The sequence below is a fragment of the Gallinula chloropus genome, assembly GCF_964237585.1.
Source record: "Gallinula chloropus genome assembly, chromosome: 4".
NCBI classification, from domain to species: domain Eukaryota; kingdom Metazoa; phylum Chordata; class Aves; order Gruiformes; family Rallidae; genus Gallinula; species Gallinula chloropus.
In genome coordinates, this window is record NC_140088.1 from 54,766,726 (window position 1) to 54,788,166 (window position 21,441).

Consider the following 21,441-nt stretch of genomic DNA (forward strand, 5'->3'; position numbering starts at 1 on the left):
TATAGTAAAACAGGGGCTGCAGTTTTATTATGTATGTTGGATCAGAAACACTTCAAATTTCGAATCTTAGAGAGATGTACTTCCCCGTCCCCCCCGTCCCGTCCCCCCCCAAGTTGGAAGATATCCTAACTACAGAGCTACGCTATTACAGAAGGCCATGCTTTTCTGGTGGAACAGCCCACTGTGTATGCTTAAGCATATTGGTCAGCAGTAGAAAAAGTAACTCTATAGCCTACTGCTTTGAACACTCTCTGGGGATGCTCAGGACTCTGTATTAATGAATATGCAGGTGCTTAATAGGAAAAAAGAGAGGCTGAGGGGGCCCCACCCCATGATACTTTATTGCTTTGTTTCTCCTAACGGATTATTTTGTTTGAGAGATCAGATTCTCATCTGAGCCTCTGACAGCCCTTTCTAGATACTGGGCTGCAAGGTGAGGAAGCTTCTTTTCATGCTAAATATTGTGGAACTAGAAATTGTAAAAATATTGTGGAAAACTTGGTAGTTGATATGAAATCATTCTTGACAACTATCTGAAGAGGAGGTTGTAGTGAGGTAGGTGTCAGTTTTGTCTCTTTAAGTTGTGTCAGGGGAAGTTTGCGTTAGATATTAGAAAAAATTCTTCACGGAAAGGGTTATCAATTATTGGAATAGACTTCCCAAAAAAGTGGTTGAGTCACCATCTCTGGAAGTATTTAATAGACATGTAGACGTGATTAGGGATGTGGTGTAGTGGTGGACTTGGTGGTGCTAGGTCAGCGGTTGGACTTGATGATCTTAAAGGTCTTTCCAAGTGAAATGATTCCATGAATTAACCATTGGCATGATTGGGACTTTGCCTTTTATTATTTGGTGGGAGTTACTCAGTGTGATTACTCCACAGCTATTTCCATAGGATAAATCATTTACTTATTAGTTAATTCAAACCTAGAAGATAGGCTTTACCTTTTTCCTAAAATCTAGTGTGCAAAGACATAAGTTTGCAGTCAAGCATAAGAGTTCTTACCAGGCTGAAATGAGAGCATTGCTTCACGTGGGTGATGTAAGCATCTTTCCTGTCATATTTCACCTTATTTCTGTGTGCCCTACAGTGGGGAGCATGATGCAGTTAGGTTCCTATGTCAAAACCTGGAAAAAACTTGTAGTCAGAACTAGAGGATGCTTGGCATTTTTCTCTAATTCTGATATAAATCTGCTCAAGCATTAAGGCAACCCAGAGGAAACCATTGGAGCTCAGGAAAATATCACGTCATATGATTCAGCCACTCCTGTTACAAATGAAATGGCGTCTTTTGCTGTCATATGATTCTCCTTATACATGATCAGTTATTCTGTATCTCAGTCTCAGATGCTTACTGTTCTTTGCAGCATGTGGTGTTGTACTATAAACCTGGTGCATTTTAAATGAGAAAACCTACAGTTCTCCATTAATTAGATGATGTATAGGAATAGCATTGCTGTTAGACCACGAATGTAAAATATTTTCTGGACTTGCCTTGATTTTCCTTTTCCTAGCATGAAAAGAATATAAAAAAGTAGATTCCAGTTTGAGTTTAATATATTTGAAATGCATGAGGAAACATTGGTCATGAAAATGACATTATCCTGCATTATTGTAGAAGAAGCATGCTGAAACTTAATTTTTTCAGAATTCTGTATTGCTCTTACATATCCAGAAGCAATTTTCCTCTTTAAATGCAGTAAGTGTGCATACTCCAACTCTTGAAGTAATACTGCTGTAAGAACTTGTGAGAATCAGCTCCTGAAAGTATTCTTAAAATTAAACTTGATAACTAAAGACACTGATACAATTGGTCATACAGATGCATTAATCCTTTACACACTCCTTTCCTGACAGAAGTCAGCACAAAGTGGTATCAAGTGGTCTGATGCAGTGCATTGAAGTTAATGGACAAACTGTTGTGATTTCACAAAGGTAAAATTTTTATCCCCTTGCTATGTTGCTCTCTGAATGTAGCATTCCGTATAGGATATGTTTATGAACATGAGTGCAGAGAACGGCTTAAATTCAGTACCAGAGAAGAACTCATTTTAAAACTAAAATCTTAAAATTCCTGAAAATATAATCAGTTTTACTCTCTAAAATAGCTTCTGAACTGTCCTGTTTGATATTTCACTCCGTTTCAAACAATTTGAATCTTGTGCTTCTAGTCCAGTGTAATTTCCCCAGCCTTTTCAGGTGGGTGGCCTTGCACTTGGACCCACAAGCCACTTGCTTATACTTTCTGTAGAAATCTCATGATAACAACTGGAGTAATTTATCTCATGGCATTTTTTTAGAAGTTGTACAACCAATATTTGGCCTTGACAGGCAGTGGTGTAGAGAAAAGCATCATTGTGAAGGCTCATCTCCTCACAAAGGGGTCTGTTGCATGAGCCCATGGTACCAGGCTTTAGCTTTTTGCATGGAGCCCAGAATGGTTCTACCCACTTGTACTGGGTGAAAAATGGTTCAAAACAGTTTGAAGATTTTAAGGGCCTCCCCTTTGAGTTGGTTTGGCCCTATTGGTAGGACTCCTTTTTCTCCCCTACAGAAGGATCCGAGGTGGGGGAGGTCCTTGAGAGCAGCACTTCAGGCAGTGAAATGACTGAACACCAGTAACATCTCTATAGAAACACATGGGTTACATTTTTGTCATTGTCTGAGCAGGAAAGTTGAAGAAAGGTGGTTGACTTTTTTTAAAAATAATTATTACAGCATACTGTCTGCGTCATGCAAAATCCCACTATGAATAGGGTTACCTAAAAATCACCTTAAATGTTCAAATATATATTGATACTTCCAACTTTAGAGAAATATACCTTATTCTGCTAACTGTATTTCCTCCTGTACTTGGTAGGCCTTCTCTTATAGGTCTTTATGTAGGTATGTATTTGCAAAAGCTCAGTTAGACTAATTAAGATTTCTGAAGGTTTAACTTCATCTTATTAAGCAGATCCTGAGACTTGCTGTGGTGTTAGCTCAGTAGGGTACAGGGAAGAGTTCCAGAAAAGACTGTGTAACCTTGCCAAACAGGGCTTTGCTGTTGAGATGACTTATTCTATAGAGCTTAGGTAAATGGTAATGGGACAGAGATGTTACTCCTTGGAAAAGTGGTTTTGTCACATGGCATTAAAATGAATTTTACAATCTGAATCAATAAAGAACTATTCTGCTAATTTTTTTCTTTGATTGTTCTTTAAATTGTGAAAAGCAACTATACTTTCAATTAACTGGCAAACAAATTATCTACTTGGCTTAAAACTGGGCACATTGCAATGGTTCTGCATCAGCATAGAACATTTCCCTGTGTTTAAGTGAAGGAAACATGTTTCTGAAATAACATTCTAACCGGAATTGCAGAAGTATTAGGGGAACCCTCCTGCCTTGGTACTTTTGAATGAGACAGTAGGACAGAGCTGCTGGGTTCAGCCAGAGCCCACTCTCTGTTGATGTCATGGTGTGGTGCCATCTAACAGTGCTAGCTTCTGATGCTGTATCTTTTATTTTAGGAAAATACAAAAAAGTAAAAATGCCACTGATCTAGTGCCACCTTATAAAACTATTGCTGCTACTACTTTAAATTTTGGACCCCAGCTCTTGAATACCTATTTTCTTACAAGAGAACTAGAAGCTCTTCTATTAATGTTAATTATTACTTCATATCTTTTGGGGGGACTGTCTCCTTCACTGCAATAATCAGTGATTTCTGATTTTTAAAAAGAGTTCCTTCATTTGTGAACACTAACTGTTCAAGGGTTCCCTTCCCTCATATGTCCTTGGTAACGGGCAAGAAATTTGGCTTCCCTCAGACAAGGGGTGCAACAGAGGAGCAGGGCTGAGCGCTGAATGACAGCAGTACCAGATCTTGCTGAGCTCTTGCCAAAGTCATTGCATGGAGAGGCAGAGATTTACTGTGTTGCAGTATCCAAAACATGAAAAGGTAGTGAAGTGCGGATTTTGGGGTTGATTAGTTGTCCAGATAGTAGATGATGCCATTAACCTGCATTTGGGCTGAACGCAGAGCAAATCCTAGGGCAAAGATTTGCGCCAAAATGATGCCCTTGTCTGTAGTATTGACCAGACTTTAAAAATAAATGTATAGATCTGAATAAACTAAAAGGGAAGAAAGACATCGTCTTTTATTGCATAATAATGAAGAGCTGTATCAAAATCCATAAATTAGGCACAACTTTAAAATCACATATAATTTCAATTACAGCCATCTGTTTCTCCTTAGAAAGAATGAAGTGAGGTCAACAACTAAACATTTTACAACCATAAAGATTCTGGGATGCTTTTTAAGCTATATACATGTGATTTGTAGGAAACCTATTTATATGTAAAACTTCTCATTTGAACATTCATTCCTTTTATAATGCAAACACCAAGGGTTTTTGGAAGCTACAGGCTTCGAAGTGAATAGACATATTTCAGCCTAATGCTGCTCTATTTTTTTTTTTTTCCCCCACTTTAACCCTCTGGTATTTCTATTATCATGAAGAAAACCATCAGCATACCTTTAAGTTTAAAATGTGTAGATAGGAGGGAATAGAGCGGCAGAGATTTTCCTCGAGACAAGTATCCAAAAGATTTGAGTCCTTTGACAAAAATGAAAATTAAAACCTTAACAGAGGTTTTTGGGAGAAGACTGGCAAGAGAGGAGTGTTATATGCTAGGATTCAAGGTAGAAATTTTTTTAAATATTTGAATTATGTGTAGTCATTTAAGTGGCACATACCTTTCCTTCTCTTGCATAGTACTGTCCACAGCATTGAACAGTACATTCAGCTGTGGATGTTATCTTGTGACCTGATGAGGGTTATGTCCAAGATGCTTATGTCATTTGGCAAGTGATTTCAATAAAGTTGATGACTTTATTTTGTTAGAATAAAAACATTGTAAGTAATGTAGAAATGTATTCACCCTCCTTGAGCCTGCAGACTTTTTGAATTCCTCAAATATGAAAAGGTGAGCGAAGACTTAAGTAAGCTTGTCCAATGATAAATCAAAGGAAAAGAAAGCAGAATTACAGAATCACTTCAAATACTTCATCATAAAGACTACATGCACAAAATACAAAGCAAAACACTGACCTAAATGGTTAATAATGGGAGAAGTCTGTTAATACCTGTTGTATAAAGCCTAATCTTTACAGTTGTTAACAGGAACTGGAGTGCATGCATGTAAAAACACTCTTCACAGCAATGCTGTTATCCACATCAATCAAGATAATCCCATAGTAAAACCTTCCTAAAGAGGAAATGTGGCACGTTTGGATAATGTCAATGATTAGAAAACACATCCCAGAAAATGCCATGCAAAGCAAGTTTAAATATTAATGCACACTTTCCTAGTCCTTTTCAGCTGAGAGTCTCAAATTATTTACGCGGACCTGAAGGGCTGAACTCTGATTTTGGTTCCAGATGTGAAACAAACAAATTCATATGTATTTGAAAGCAAAGTGTAATTCTGAGCTGTAAAACTTCACAGCTGCTTGGTCTGCAGAAGGGTAAATTGAGTCACGGAGTGGGGAAATGATTTGTTGAATGTGAACGCAGTGAACCAGAGCCACCTAATAAACCTCACTATCCCTTATTACAGCTTCCTCCTTCATGGCTCAAGGAAACACATTGCTGGTTCAAATTCACTCTGTCTTAGGCTGACAATGTACTTGATCCATAACTCAACAGAGGAGACAATTTTATGCTTTAGAGCATGCTATAAATTATGTCCCTGGAAGATTTTCATTGGGTGTATGGAGTGTTCTGGAGAAATCATTGAAAAAGACAGAATTACACACTAAACCTCTGTGAACAATCGTGCTCTTATTTTCTGCTCTAGATTAATGCTAATTGAATATGATTCTCACTTGCAAGTTGGCACTCTTTGCTAATCACTTGCAAAAATACAAAACGTGGCTCTCAAGTGCTGTTTCTCTATTGTTTCTCAGGACAGTCAAACAATAAGCTCTTCTCTTGTACCTACAAAAAAGGTGGAATTAAAAATATGTACATGAACTGGGATTATCTCAGCTACTTTTAGATGGCTACAGTTTAAAGGTGTGGATCTCAGCTGGCTCTTGTGATTTCACTTGCCTGAAGTATATTGTCCTTTTCCTTTCTGCTGCCTGTAGCAGGGATGGAGTAATGCAGACTCAAATGACTGTTGTAGCTATCTGAAGTTAGTGGGATGAATCTCACCTGAAGTTAAATTGAACAAGTCATCTCTCTGCAGAATGTTTAGCAGCATCTTTGAACCAGCTGGAACAGTGCAGCAGTCAAACCCTCAAAAAAACAATGGGTGTGGAAGAAGCACGTAAGTGTGAATATCATGTAGTAGAAGTAAAATTCACACACGCGTAAAAATTGCATAAAAGCCTGTGTTTCAATAATGTGGTGATTAGGTTTCCTAAATGGAATCTGGAAAAGTTATAATTATGTTTGATCAGAAGAATCACAATGTCAGATGAGAGTTCATTATTCGATGAGCTCTTGGTTGAATTCCACTGCATGAGAGTGTGTGATTAAGGAAACAACTGAGAACCTGTATAAGCAGTTAGGTAGCCATACCTAAGCAAGAGGGTTGAGGGGGTTGGGGCTGTAGGTTTTACTGTTCGAAGTAGAAGAAATGACTTGTCTCTGACTTCTTACTGGAGCCAAAGTGATGAATTAAGGAATAATTTAAAATTAAGATAGCTTGTTTAAGGAATAAGTGTCCTACCAGTAGAGCTTCTAAACTAAAATTAAATAGTTTTTATTTACAAGAAAACCCCCAACAGCTGTGGCTTAGAATTTGTATGGTGCCTTAAGTATTAAAGCAAAAGAAAATTATTCTGGCAGTGGACTGAGATGTAGGAATACTGCTCTCACTTTGTGGTTCTCTTTATGTTAAACAGTGATGAATAGATAGTATGTGATTAGCCTAGATGATTGATCTAGGATATAAAAATCCCCATAACTTCAAGAACATTCAAAGACTGAGGGTTTGTGTTGGGGTTATAGGGATCATATATAATCACTTCTAATAAGTGGGAGTGGGTGTGAAAGGTGGATCATGTCTTGTGCTCTGCTTTGGATGACCTGCCTGATTTGAGTGTTTTCCATGGAAGTGGCAGGGATAGGGTAGGTTCACTTGCCCTGGTCCACCAGGCAGCATTGGTCATACTGTGACACTTTCGGCATCCAGAGGTAATGGGCTGCATCCAAACTCCCTGTGGGGAACAGTCTTCACTTGACTCACTGCATCACATATGGAGTTGTCCAGAGAGTGCCAGCCTGTCTGTGCTGTGATGTGAGGGCCATTTTAATGGTTTCATATTCTGCAGAGAGAGAAATTATTGTGAGTGAGAATGTTCATTGACACCTCAGTTTACAGAATAGCTATACTGCTGGTGAACTGGGATTTCTGATGGTGTCTCTTGTTGAAAGATCCTTTAGGAAATGAAGCTATTATGAAATGAGAGGAAACGTTTTTACTCAAGTGCCACTGTTTCTTAATCATAGTAATTATCGGTTGGGGTGGTTAATGACTGGGTTAAAGGTGAGGTAGAGGTTTATGAATAATGAGAGTTTTTACTATAGATGGATGTTACTGAATAGATTGGGATGTACTTGCTCTGAGAAACAGAGGACACAAAGGACGTGACAAAGAGAGGTCACAAAGGGATCACTAAAACCATGTCCTTACAAAGGACATCGTTGTTCGTGGACAACAGTTTACATAGGAAGGAAGAGAACCCATGTGTCTCTCTTCAAGGAGGAGAGTTGAAACAAGCAAAAGGATTTTTTTTTTTTTTCCATAAAATTCATAATTAAATTGTGGAACTTGGTGCCAGATGAATGGGTGCTTCATGGTGGATAGGCAGTTTGGGAACTACTCAACCTTCTGAGGATTTGCTGAGTGAGGCTTGCTGAGAAGGATCAGTCTGTCCTTACCTTACTCCCATGTGCCCTAAACATCGGCTATTAGCTGCAGTTGGAGGCAAGATTTTGTGATTTCAGCCTAACCCAGCATAGCAGTTTCTCTTTGTGCCCTGGATCGTCTGTGTGGAGAGCAGAAAGGGACCAGGCAATACTTGTGACAGCATTTTATTATTTTCCTTTGTCGTCTGCTAGTCAGCAGCTCTGAGATGGTTTTAGTACTCAACAGAGGAAAGGAAGCATTGCAAGAGGCATTGGAAGGGAAGTTATGACTCTGAAGCACTTGTTTGCCTCATTATGCTAATTCCTCCATTATCTCTGGGGTAGTGCATCATCTTGCTCCAGGTGAATTTAGATAAGTCCTACATTCAGCCCTTAATTCCATTGTTCTTGAGTCCTCAGTCTGTAAAACTGGGATGCTGTCACGAGAGGTAATGATGGCAAATACGCCATCTGTGAGATTCTCAGCTTGTATTACGATAAAGGCCATCAAATGAGGTAGAAGAATTCTCCGTGACATTGGTTTCTAGCTACTGTGCCATAATAGGTAATCGAGTAATAAATCATGCAGTTGGTCTGGTGTTTATACACTCAGGCACCAAAAGCAAAGAACTTCAGGCTCATACCTTGGAGCTTAAGTAGGTGCAGCTGGACTGATGCTGCTGATGGAGTGAGGCTTTTTCATAGATGCATCACTGCAAACTGTGGCTGTGACCTCTGCATATTTGGCCACTGTAATTTTTATTCCAAAATGTGAGATGTGTGAAGTTGGGAATCTCAGGCTTTGCTTTCCTTAGTTATAAAGTAAAAATAATTTTAATTTTGCAGAATGGTGTGATTGTTCGAGTTACTTTGAGATTTATAGATCAAAGACATCATAAAAGCACAAAATACTTCTGTGTTCAGTAGATACAGCGTGAAGGATCTGTGAAATGGTGCACAGATAGTTAAAAGGGGAAAATGGAGTTTCGAGCAAGCGCATCTGTAATTTCTATAGGCATCTGCCATTATCCTGTGAGGCAAAAGTATCGCCAAATTATTAAACTAATTACAGATATTAAAACAAGTATCAGTCTTCAAACCCTCAATGCCTTTTTTCTTCCTTTGAAGGCTTTTTATTATTTTTTATTACTGTGGACACGTATAAAATCTTTTAATTTGAATAATTTAGAACTTCGCGTTTAATTATTTTTCTTTTCGTGTTACTGCAGTGTTGTCTGTGGGCTTTTAATTGATTTTTTTTGTTGTTGTCAAACACTTTGAAACTTCTGAAACTAACTGCATGAAAAGAATAAATAATGACACAGTCATAAAGAAAAAAACAGCAATATTTTATTAAAGAGAATCCTTCACAGAATTAAATTCTGTGATTTTTAGTAGTTTCTGAGCAATTACAATAGCATTAGTACCAGGTTCTTATGAAAGTAACATATCTGTATCTATAGAACAGGCATGGAAAATGCTGCAAATACATGCCTTTGATCTAAATGACAGAAATAAATTTGCTAAGGACACGGTAACATTAAGCATGTTTAAACTGACCCATATTGCTTGAAGTGCAGGTAGAGTATTTCTCCTTTTGATCAGGCCATTTGATTTAAAGTATAAATGAAATTATGAGCATAATACGTGTAATATAATTTGGCACATTAACTCTTACAGATGTAGGCTAATGTTTTATTTGCATATATCCCCCAGGTTTTTTTCCCTGTTCTGCAGTTAAATCTATCACGAGTCTGCAGGCATGGCTTGCTGCTAGACATGGACATGAACAATTAAGTTTTCAGTCAGAACGACAGCGAGAGACTCCACTCCGGTTGCCTTTGATAAGCCTTTTGGTAGCTGCATTGATAAGGCAGGAGGAAGTTCACACGTGAGAAATCTGAAGTGACGATGCAAATCTCATGCTTGACTGGTATTTTGTTATCTAAGAACGGGGTGATCCCAAGTGGCATCAGAGTAGCTTTACTTTTGGTGTAGAAGAGTGCCAGTGTTTCCCTTAGAAGTATCCTAAATCCTTTGGCAGACTTAGTACTTTCTTACCATTACAGGGAAGTGAAATTTGTTAATATTGTGACTAGAGTCACTGTTTCATGAAGTTTTAAACAATTTTTAGGAAGTTTTCATTAATAGTCAAAGTATTATTTAAGAAGTCATAATTTTTTTTTAGTCTAACATTCAATCCAACACATTTTAGTTGCTTTCCATAGATTTGGAGTTTTAGATGTGCTTTCAAGTTTGAAGCAATCATACAAACTTCAATCATTATGGTAAAATACGAATATAAAAATAAACTCAAACTTGCATTCGTTTTCTGTCCACGTATCCGGAGGCTCTAGGATTCTAAAATAAATCACATATAAAAACGGAGATATGCATTAAGTTTTTTAGTTAATTGTCCAGCTACTGCAAGTGATTTTGAGCAGGGACTGGTCTTTTTACTTCTTGTTTGAATAGTGCAAGGGCTGTGCATCTAGATTTCTACACAGCTACAATATTTTTAACTCCCTGGAGAAGTGGGGCAGGCTAGCTCTAAGCAGTACGGACAGTTGCATGACATTTGAAGATGCCTTCATCATCTGACCTTTTAGTTGATCTCTTCTGAACTGCTGCTTACTTTTTTAGATGCACAGCTAACACAGTGAGATTCTTAGGCTTTCCATTTTCCCAAGTTGTCAGAGCACTCACTGTACCTTATTCTAGGTTTAGGCTTAAACACCTACATTCAGAAGTTTGTCTTCTCCAGGCTTTTTATGTAGTCTGCAGAGACTGGGATGCTCCTCCAAAGGATAATTCAGAACAGGAATCTCTTGTGACCAGCTGACTAAAGAGCATAGTGAGTCCAACCTCATACTTGACTAAGTGGTTAAGCTCAGTAATGCTGAGAAAATTACCCTTCTAGCAATTCCAGTGCTAATTAGGCTGCAGGGCTGTTACTTTTCTACACCTTTTCACCACCTTGTGCTTGTGTGTATGGGGTGAAGTGTCTAAGTGCAATATTAAATTTTGTAGACCTTCCATATTAGAAGTCTGTGCAAACACTCAAGGTCAAGAGGATATAGCCTTTGTCATAACAATTACGTGGACACTCATTAGCCTAATGAAGCCATGGCAGTGTATCTATGCAATGGTGCAGCAGCGTGTCAATGTGAGATTGTTGTGAGAATATTTTGAATTATTATGTATTAACAATATGCAGTCCCCAGGGAAATATAAAACTAATATTAGAAATACAAAACTTTCCCCAAACCACATTGCTAAGAGAATACCAGAATGATACAGGAAAAGACGCTTCTGTAAGACTTGAGTTGTAATTATGGATCCTAAGATACTGTCTGTCCTCGGTTCTTAAATGCATAATTCATGACTAGAACTCAAGTAAGTTTTCAATCAATAAAAACCACACTGAAATTGGAATTTAGGAGATTATCAGTACAAGGAATTTGATGAACAGCCATGGCTTTTCAGTCTCTTTATCTTTTATTCAGAGAGGCAGGAAGAAGTTCTTGTAACTTAGAAAATAACATAGGTGTATTTCCACCTGAGAGCTTTTATGGGATGGTGTGGGTAGATACAAAGCTTAGAGTAAGCAAAATTTTAGGTGGGCTTTAATTTAATAGTCATGATAATCTGAAATCTCATCATGTTTGGACTGAAATAACTCTGCATATGTACTCAAGGAAAGCAAGACAATAAACAGAAACCAAGGAAGGGAAGCTCTGAAAAATGTATGGTCTTTAGCAATTGGAGGTAAAATTTAAAGTGGTTTTTCAGTGAAGTATTTGCTTAAGACTCTTCACAGGCTGAAACAACTTTCATACTGGTTTTATAGGTTTTCTGTACAGAGTGATATTCAGAAGAGAACAGTCCTTGCTCAGAGTCGGTTGTATGGCAAATGCATGCAACAGAGAGATAAAATTCTAACAATAAATGTGCTCTGTCCTTGTTTACTGCTTAAGCAAAACTGATGATAAGCCTCTGTTGTGAGATTAATGACAGACATATCAGTTGCAGGGTTAATGATTTTCTTGATCAACAAAATGTTTACAGTGATCTGGGAAGGAAGATGTGGATAGTGAAGCAGATTAATTAAAACCTTGGAAAAGGTTTTCTAGAAGTTTGTTGAAATGAACTTCTGCCTTGGTATGTCGAGAAGCATTGAATGTAAAAACTGTTTCCTTTCATAACCTAAAATACTGTAAATATTAACTGATTAGATTGGTCAAACATGAACTGATTAAAATCATGCTTTACCATCTCAAATCAGTAAGTTCCTTCTCAAAAAGAACTTGAAAATGCAAATATAATTTTAAATTTCTCTGTAAGAATCAAAAGGAAAAAGGTGGCAGGCAATGGGTGGGCTTCTCTTTGCATTTAAGATTGAATGGTTTGAATATTTCCTGAAAGTCGTCAGAAATCTCCTGAAAAGCTTTAGATGTCAAAATAGAAACACCTGAAGGTCTTTCATGAAAATAATAGCTCCTGTAGTCTATGAACTTCACAAAAGAGAAATGCCTTGTTCATCTCCAATGACATGTAGCTGATGGATTCCACTGGCACCCAGCGACTTGTGTGACGTGACTGGATAACAAGGGCCGTTATGAACTCCTCTGCCTATTCAAGGACCTAAAAATGAACTTTGGATCACAGGCCAAGATACAGGGCCAAGCATCCAGAGATGGATTCTCCGCTATTTTTAAGAACTCTTGAGAGAGTACATCTATGCATGCTATTTATGTATGCTCTTTGCTTAAGTGGTAAAATCTTCTGTTCTCTTTAGTGAACAAGGGGGTACCAATTCCTGTAATTTTTAATATAGGCTTAGAAAATGTAACTGGCAGTGATAACCTCAGTGAACCATCCTGGAGACGACAGGTATTCATTAAATAATAACAGTTCTTTGTAGTGCATTAGCACGAGGAACTTTAGCAATGGACAATGAAGCTGTTCTGCTGGATAGAAAAAACTCTCTCTTGGCACAAAGACCTTCCAATTTAAATTCTCAACATGACACAACAGTTGGATACAGAAGATGAGAGAGCAGGTAAAAATGCTATAGGGGTTCTTTTTGGTAGTATTTCATATTCTTTAGCTAGTAACATACAGATCTTCAAGAGTATTCTGTGGATTTTAAAGTAGGAGACCAGATTAAAGAAAAATCTGGTCATGGATTTCAAAGGGCAGCTCAGCCTGCTGGATTCATTGTATTGACAATGTAAAAAAATCAAGCTCTTATGTAATAACTGAGCAAATATTTCATTCCGACTAATCAGAGTATTGTTTTACAAACATGAAAAAAGCTTGCTAAAGCCATGCCATTCATTACTATCATTAAAAATATTGGTATTATTTCTTTGGAATAATTACAAACATAGCAATTATTCATAAGATAATTGGGTAGGATTAAAAATAAGCACATACAAAGCTATTCATCAATTAAATAAATCAGCCCATGCTATGAAAACTCTGTGGAAAGATACCTTAGAGATTTAGTTAATATCAAGGCACTAATTATTACAGGAACACTTATTGTTTGGACACAGTAAGAAGGAAATCTTAGAAGTGTTTTCTAGATAAGATTAGAGGCTTGTTTTCTTTTTAAATTACAGATAAAATAGTATGCATACCAAGACATTCAGAGATTTAATTTTTAAGAGTGATTTTAATATATCTCTGAAAAGATTATCCTGTATAATAGCATACAGGCATAGGATGAAAATGCATCTGTCGTGTCCCACTGACCCATCCTGTTCCACCAAAACCCAAGCCCTCCACCCTTTAGTCTTGAAATGTTACATTTTGTAGCTCTGTTTAGGCTATTTCTCACCTAAAAATCCAGTGGGTTTGGAAAAGAAAGAGGTGCAGGTCTCTTCCACCGAGAGCATCCAAGATAAATAGTTCCAACTGTAGGCATTGAAGCAATGTTCAGATGTCCCCAAGCCACCTGAGACCAAGTCAGCTTTAAGAAAAAGACTCAGTATGGCTGAAGTAGCATGACAGGGAGCATGAGAAAGCAAACTGGTTTTAGTAGTCTGGGTAGCCAAGTGACACCAAGCTGACCAGACAGTGCTTAGCACCTCAGAGCACTGCTGTGCCTTGCCAGCATATCAACGCACTCAGAGTTGTTGGGGGAGTTGGTACTGAGAGTGACACCATGCAACAGATGAGCAGAGAGGTAGATGAGGAGAAACCAAGAGGCCCTTGCAGCCTGCCTGTGCGGTGCGATCTATGGACCCACACAGCCTTTGGGGCTGCCAGGGGCCTGGAGGGGCCTCAATGTCCCTCAGCGCTTTGCAGCTCCTTTCCAGTCTCCAAGTGTGACCCAGACTCCAGTTAAAACCAGGCCATGTGAGTGAGTCTCCCTGTGACCCTCTTGACACACTGGGCACTGAGAAGCTCCCAGAGTCCAAACTTCTTGTGCTGAGCAGCCTATGAATAGAATTACACATTCATTTTAAATGAAAACCAGCTCGCTTACCTGAGCAAACAGAAGACTAAGCTGGAAAGTCAGGGAGCTTACTTTGCTTTGTAGGTTATCCTCATTACCATTGCAGGGTTAGTAAATTATAAATATCTACCTATTAGAAGAAGAAAAGTCGTACTTTAAACACGAGCTCTGCTCTTTGTGCTGGGCTTGCTCTTACTTTACTATTCCTAACCCTGTATACCATAGCATTTCAAAGTAAAATGTGTTCAGAGTTCACGCAGCTTTACAAAGCAGGATCTCTGCTGCTACATCTCATCTGCTGCTTTACTCCTCTGAGTATTCTACTGCAGCATGCAGCCTCTAGACTGAGAGAGACCACAATTAAAGAGGGAAATGTGTCATCTCCCCTTATCCTTTCTCCATTCATGGGAATGAAAGACAACTGCTTAATCTGGAAGGCCCATGGCATGTGTGTGTTTGAGGGAGCAGGGCTGTGAGGAGCGCCAGCAAGCTTTGCTTCCCTGCAGCAAAGTGTTTGCCATGTGAAGTATGTGTTCACTGAAAGGTCTACAAAGTTACCAATATATGTCTAAACAGGGATATAAATAGAAAAACAGATCTGGTAATGTGTACAAGCTTTATTTGGGGGGAAAAAACCCACAAAAGGGACTGAGAACAAAAGCAGCTTTTCATTGCTTGAAGCCTGATGCTGGCCAGGGTCCAGACACATCCCTACTGACGGCTGAAATTAGAGCTGCATGAAGTCTACCCTAAATTGTGTCTGGTTGCCTGTACCTTGGACTTCTCTTCTGAGAGCTACAGGCCATCTAGGCTTGGGAGTATCTGTCTTATGTCGCTCGGCTTCATTTTGTACACCGGTGGCTAAGACACAGTATGATATAAGAGCAATTTTGAGATCCTATACAGTCTGGAACCATGCCCCATGAAGTTTAACTTTTTCAGTGAGAAAAATCCTTCAGTTTGCAATGGTGAACTTGCATTTTCTTTTGCATCTTAAATTTAATAATATTTACTTTAAATATATAGTGGAGAGGAGTTGAGTGTTGTTTTCAATAAATACATATCCCATTTTTAATTTATACATTTACATAAAGATATTAGACACCCAAACTTCTGTCGATTTTTATTTGAAGGACTTTTTTGTTGATGCCTGATATTCTAAATAATGAGAAAAACAGCAGGTGAAAAATTATTTTATATAATGTAAAGGTATGAAAAAACATTTGGAGATATAGAGCTTGATTCTTGGCAAATCTGGAGCTACAAATTCTATCTAAGGAATATGGAGCTTTCAGAATAGATTGCATCAGCCTTAAGTCTGAGGGGCAAATCAAGACCCTACCTGTTGCAATGGCTGGCTTTAGCCCATGTTTGTCTGCACGTGTTGTGTAACAGACCTGACTTTACTGTGGTAGAATGAGACCATTTTGAGTTTTGAGTGCTGCAAAAAATGAGTAAACCCTCCGTATCCTACATTTGCTTACTTTACATTTTCCCTTTTTCTTGTGACAAGGAGACATAACTACATAAAATGCCACAGTAGCAGAACACAGGCGTACTGTTGTGTGATGAGATCACAGTCAGCAGTCTTGGCTATACATTTTTCAATCTGAATGTGTACAACTCAAAACACAGGTTTATTAGGATTCATCAATCCCAGTTTATGCAAAGAACAGACAGTTCCTTTGTGGTGGAGTCTGCTTGCTAGTCTGTTACACAGCTGGGTATAGCTGAAGAACAAGTAGGAGACAAATTGGGAAGTTTTATTCTTGAAGTAACTGGAAATATCCAAGCAGAAATACACTCCAAATCACAGGCTTTGAACAAGAGAATAGGAGGTACAAAGTATGTTCTTCTGAGAAACACAGCTCTTTAAGACAGCTCCTGCGTCTTTCAAAAGTCACTGAATTTCTTTGGAGATCTGTGTTACTGCTAATAATGGCATGGAAGGTAGAAGGATCCTGCCAGGTTCCTGGTTCAGGAGACCCAGACACTATGTTCTGCTTCATCCATTCACCCTACTCCACAACATCCTGCCCCTGCACCTTAAGAGCGAAGTGTTTGATGTCCATTAAACATCACTGCATCCTAATGGCTGTTTATGTCCTAATAACCTTATTTGTATGCCTGCTTGTACAACTTTCACTTAATGTTTATCATCTCTGTCTGTGAGCTTTTCTATTGACCTCTTAGGAGCTAACTCATAAATAAGCTGTTGGCAATGTAAAATGATGCGTGCTCTAGGAGTGTTTATCTGTACTGTGTATAAAGGGACACTGTATAGATAGCTTTTAGTAGATGTTTAACTAAATGGTAATAGTTATCTTGTAACTGTTAGCTCATTGCAGGATGATACTATAGAAACCATGAGTTCCTTCAGTTAAAATGTGGAATTATCTTTTTTTTTTTTTACTACTATAGAAATGGTAACAAAAATATTAGAAATACTTAGTGCTGTTAATGGTAAGAACAAAGAGTTATGAAAAGAGGAGAAACCTAACTGTTCTTCCAGCTTCTGTTCTGCCAATCCATTGATATTTCGTGTATTGCATCTTTTAGTGTGTTGTCTAAATTCCAAGAGCTGTGACTTCTATCAAAGCCTTTTCCATAGCCCAGAAGAACCCATTATCAGAGAAAATGTCTTCTTCGTTTTCACTTTCTCCTAACTCTCCTACTCCTAGCTGTACTAGTAAGGTATCATTCCCAATTAAATAGTAATAGTCTTTCTGGTTATGTATTCTGTCCTCTACAAAAATCCAGCATTGTTGCATTCTTAGGATTTCTTTAGGTGTCTACTCTGTTCAGACACAAAGACACATTTTAAACTGCATTATGGCATTCTGTGATGTTTTGTCACAAATAATCCCTAAAGCTTTCCATAATAATGTTTCTATTCCTTGTGGAATGCCTAAATGACTGAGTATGTTTTATATGGTTGAAATGCATCTTCATTTCTTGCTAGAGCAGCACCTTATACCCTTTACTTAGTGAATATAACCTTGATGCGTTGTAAAGCTATTCTGAGTTTCTCACTGAGTTCCCAGGCAACCAAATTGCTGTTTTACCTATATATTTTCACTAATTCTTTGGGTTATACCTCTCTTCTGACTGGCATTCAAAAAACATACAAAACTGATGTCTGCTGAGTATTTCATATACACACAGATATTTCTTTTTTATGAAACAAGATGTGGATTCTGAAGCTGGTGCTGTGTGATAAGGTAAACTTTTATTTTGCAAAACAATTTTCCCTGTTTCTTTTCAGAATCCATTTTGTGGATTTGTGGGAAATTATTTTTCATTTCTGCAGCAGTATTAATATTGATGACTCTGAAAATCCATGAATAGTCCAATGATAATTCTACGTTTTCTGTCAAAAAAAATGATAGCCACATCATGAGGCCAGAGAGCAAGGAGGTCTTAGAACAGTATAGATTTTTTTCTTTAAACAGATTACATCTTCAGTTCTTCATTTAATTGTTGAGTTTCAAAACATTGAGGAGATAGCACAGTAACACATATTGTTGTGTTTTCCTAATAGCAACAATTCCTAAACATACTCCTTCAGGAAAATAACAATTCATGTCTGGGGTAGAAGCTAAAACTAATTCTCTGTGCAAAAACCAAGGCACTTGATCAGAAGGCTCTCCATAATTAATCTCCTGAATAATCCCTTAATAAAGAGTGGTTTTGTAAATTATGCTATATGAAAAGTACAAATGGATAAGTTACAACAGAGCTAGTTTACATGTTGTGTGTTGTGCACATGTTTTATTGACATTTCATTGTTGCAGTGTATCTGGAAGAAAAATACCATTTAGTTCTGATCGTAGAGATCCAAGTACCTTGACAAGGTCATGAGATCACGTGCAATCAAACAACAGATCCTTTGAAATATTTTTGTTGTTCTTATGCACAACAAGTAACGTTTCCAGAAGCAGACAGCTGTTAACTGAACTGAGACAAAGGGTTTAGTGTGGGATATTATTATTTAGTGTGATATTATTAATGTAGCTGATAGTTAAAGAAATAAGTTATTAGGGGAACCAACCATTTTGTTAGAGAAACTACGGTATAATAAATGAATTCTACATACTTGGCAAATGATTTATTAAGTTATTCCAAATTATTTTACAAAGTTATCTATAAATTTAATCAGGAAATAAATCAGTGCTATAGCTGTATGCTTATGCACTGTAAGCTCTCCTCTTCCCCATTTACAAAGAGGGGAGTGATTACAATTATATTCTTGTCTGAATCTTTTCAAATGATGTTATAGTATTGGAATGATTTACAGTGCATATCAGCTTGCAAGCTGTCTTTGTATACCTTCATTCAGCTCCCCAAATGAAGAGCAATCAATGCCCATGGAGGATGATTGGAAGGAGATACCACCTCCTTCAGAGAACGTCCCCAGGGTCCTTATGGGAAGAATTACACACAGACTTTAATTTGTAAAAGATGTGTAAAGCTAAAATGAGCTGCTTGAAAACTGTAAAATTCTATTAATTTTTTTACAGAAGCATTCTACCTAGGTCAGCTGCTCTTGTTGACAGATTTGTTGAAGAAATCTTGTCTCATTTTGTCAAGTCTGCATTTTTCCATTTCCAGTCTTTTTATTAATATATTCCTTACTGCTCCTACACAGTTGACTACACACTCATATCAATGATTAGGATTTTCTCTACTTTTTAAATGCAAAAGATACATTGCCCTGTGTGTCTTCACTTAATATCCCACACATGCTCCTGACAAAATAAAAATGCCACCAAAACCAATGAGCAAAACCCCTTGAAACATCCGAAAACAGAACACTGAATAACAGAACATAAAGAACAGAACATTGATTTTCTGTAATCCACCAGTTGGGATATCAGCAGAAAGCAGAAAACTTACTTTCTGAATTAATTATCTAATTTTCTTTTCCTTGTCCCTGCCCCATTTCATTATAGCTGATTCAATACTGTTCATTTGCATATGCTTCAGCATGAAGTACGCTATTGCCTGGAGAACACGTACATTAAGACTGAGCAAAACCACTCTTCCAGTAAACGCTGTTCTTGGCAATTTAGAATACTGACACTGAGTAAGTGGAAAAAGTCTCACATCAAAATTCAGCTTAGCTATTTTCTCATAAATTGTGTAATCTTTAGTGATCGAGGTTGTACTGAATCAACAAGACGCCTTTATTCCTGCCCAAAGCTTTTTTGGGACTGCCGCCTAACAGCCAGTTGTCAAGCAGTCAGTTGCTTTTTGATTTTATTGCACGTTAGAAAGTAGCCAATTAAGATCTGATTCCCGGAGAGAAAAAGAGGGAAGATAACACCTGCTTAGTAAATGGCACGAAATAACACTAAAGTAAGGATGTATTTAAAGTATGAACATATGAACACAGATGTGCTTTTCTCGATGAGAATTGGTAATAATGCTTTTGAGACTTTTGGGAAACTTGCCTTTGTTGATCAGTTCATCAAAGAGTTAAAAGAACAAAATTGTAAGAGTTTTGCTTCACATCAATCATTTGCTTCACAATTTGAAGATCACTGTTCGCTTTTAATCAGCGCATGGAATATATTCTGTTTTCTTGGAGAGGGCAATTTGTGGTTTCATTACTAATTGAAGTAGACTAATTATAAATGATTAGCATTTGAAGAAGGCTTTTAACTGCTGTATAAGACCAGTTCAGTGTGCCTTTCTCTGCACTTCTCCTGAGTGTAGCTTAAAATACATAATTCAATGAAAACTTTAGTATAAAATAGGATTAAGTATACTTATAAGTCTTTATCAGTAATTTCTGCTGGTCTCTAATCCTAAACAAAATGATGTTAAATATACAGAATCAGAGAAGTCATGAAGCAGGTAATTCAGTAGAAACATAGTTGCTTTCTACATGAGAGATTGCTACTATTTTTCCATGTACCGTTTTGTTGCAAATACTTTCATGAACAATATTTAAAATATCTTAAAAAGAATATTAAGAAATACCTTAAGCTTTTAGTTCAAAATAGACAGCAACTGAAGAAGTAGTATTGATCTTGTAAATCCAGTTGAAAAGAATCATAGAAATCTGCAACAAAGAGAATCGGAGGGGTCATGTAATTGCTTGCAGTATCAGTAACATCATCTTCATACAAGCGTGAATGTGACCTCTGCTTTCAGAAAGACTCACGTTTGCAAGGCTGAGACAGGGAAAAGAGCAGAGGGAAGAAAGGTGACTTCTTGCTAGAAGCCCTTCTTTGGGGCCAGTTTCTCTCTCAGTGAAAGATGCTTTTTTTTCACTTGAATTTTCTAGTTTTCTGCTGTACGACTCATGTCCATTCTCTAGAGTGTATATCCTGTGTGAGGATCTCTATTTCTTTTGCAGCTATTTCCCCTTCTCCTTCCCATGAAACATTTTGGGACCAGTCTTTGGGTCTTGGACACATTTTCAGTGGCTTGCAGTTAGTTGTGAATAAGGAGCTACAACCAGGTGACCCACGTGAGGACACCTCTGAAGAGCATTATAAAAGTGGCAGTACTCCTGGTTATGCAGTTGGCTGTGCACTGTATAAATACATCAAAGACGCCTCCTGCCTAGCTCACCTAAGAATAAAATGAGATACCAGATGCAAAAAAGCACAGTCATGGTATGCTGCAGTCAATAGAGCTTTACCAGCAGCACAGTCTTAAAGCTTTCTGGGGCTTCATAATACGGGAATTTATTTTTATGAATGGAGGGGAGAAAGACACAAGGGGATATTTTCACTCTATCGTGTGAGAAGTAGAGCAGTTAAAATATGGAGAGTGAACTGAGTCGTCTGGAGTTCCTGCTGTTGAGTTATTGTTACCTACTAGGATGGGGCTATGACATACTAAGCATTAGAAATAAAGACAACGATGATGTATATTGTACAAAAAGTGACCTAGTAGTCAACAAATTAAGAGAGAGGGGTCACACGGTCAAAACTTTATAGTAGAAGAGCAGTCTTTCAGCAGCATTTTAAATAAGCAGGAGAGTCTGTATATGTCCTGTATTTCTAAATATATATGATAGTGAAATGCTGGTTGATCAGAGCTAGAAAAACGAGGTT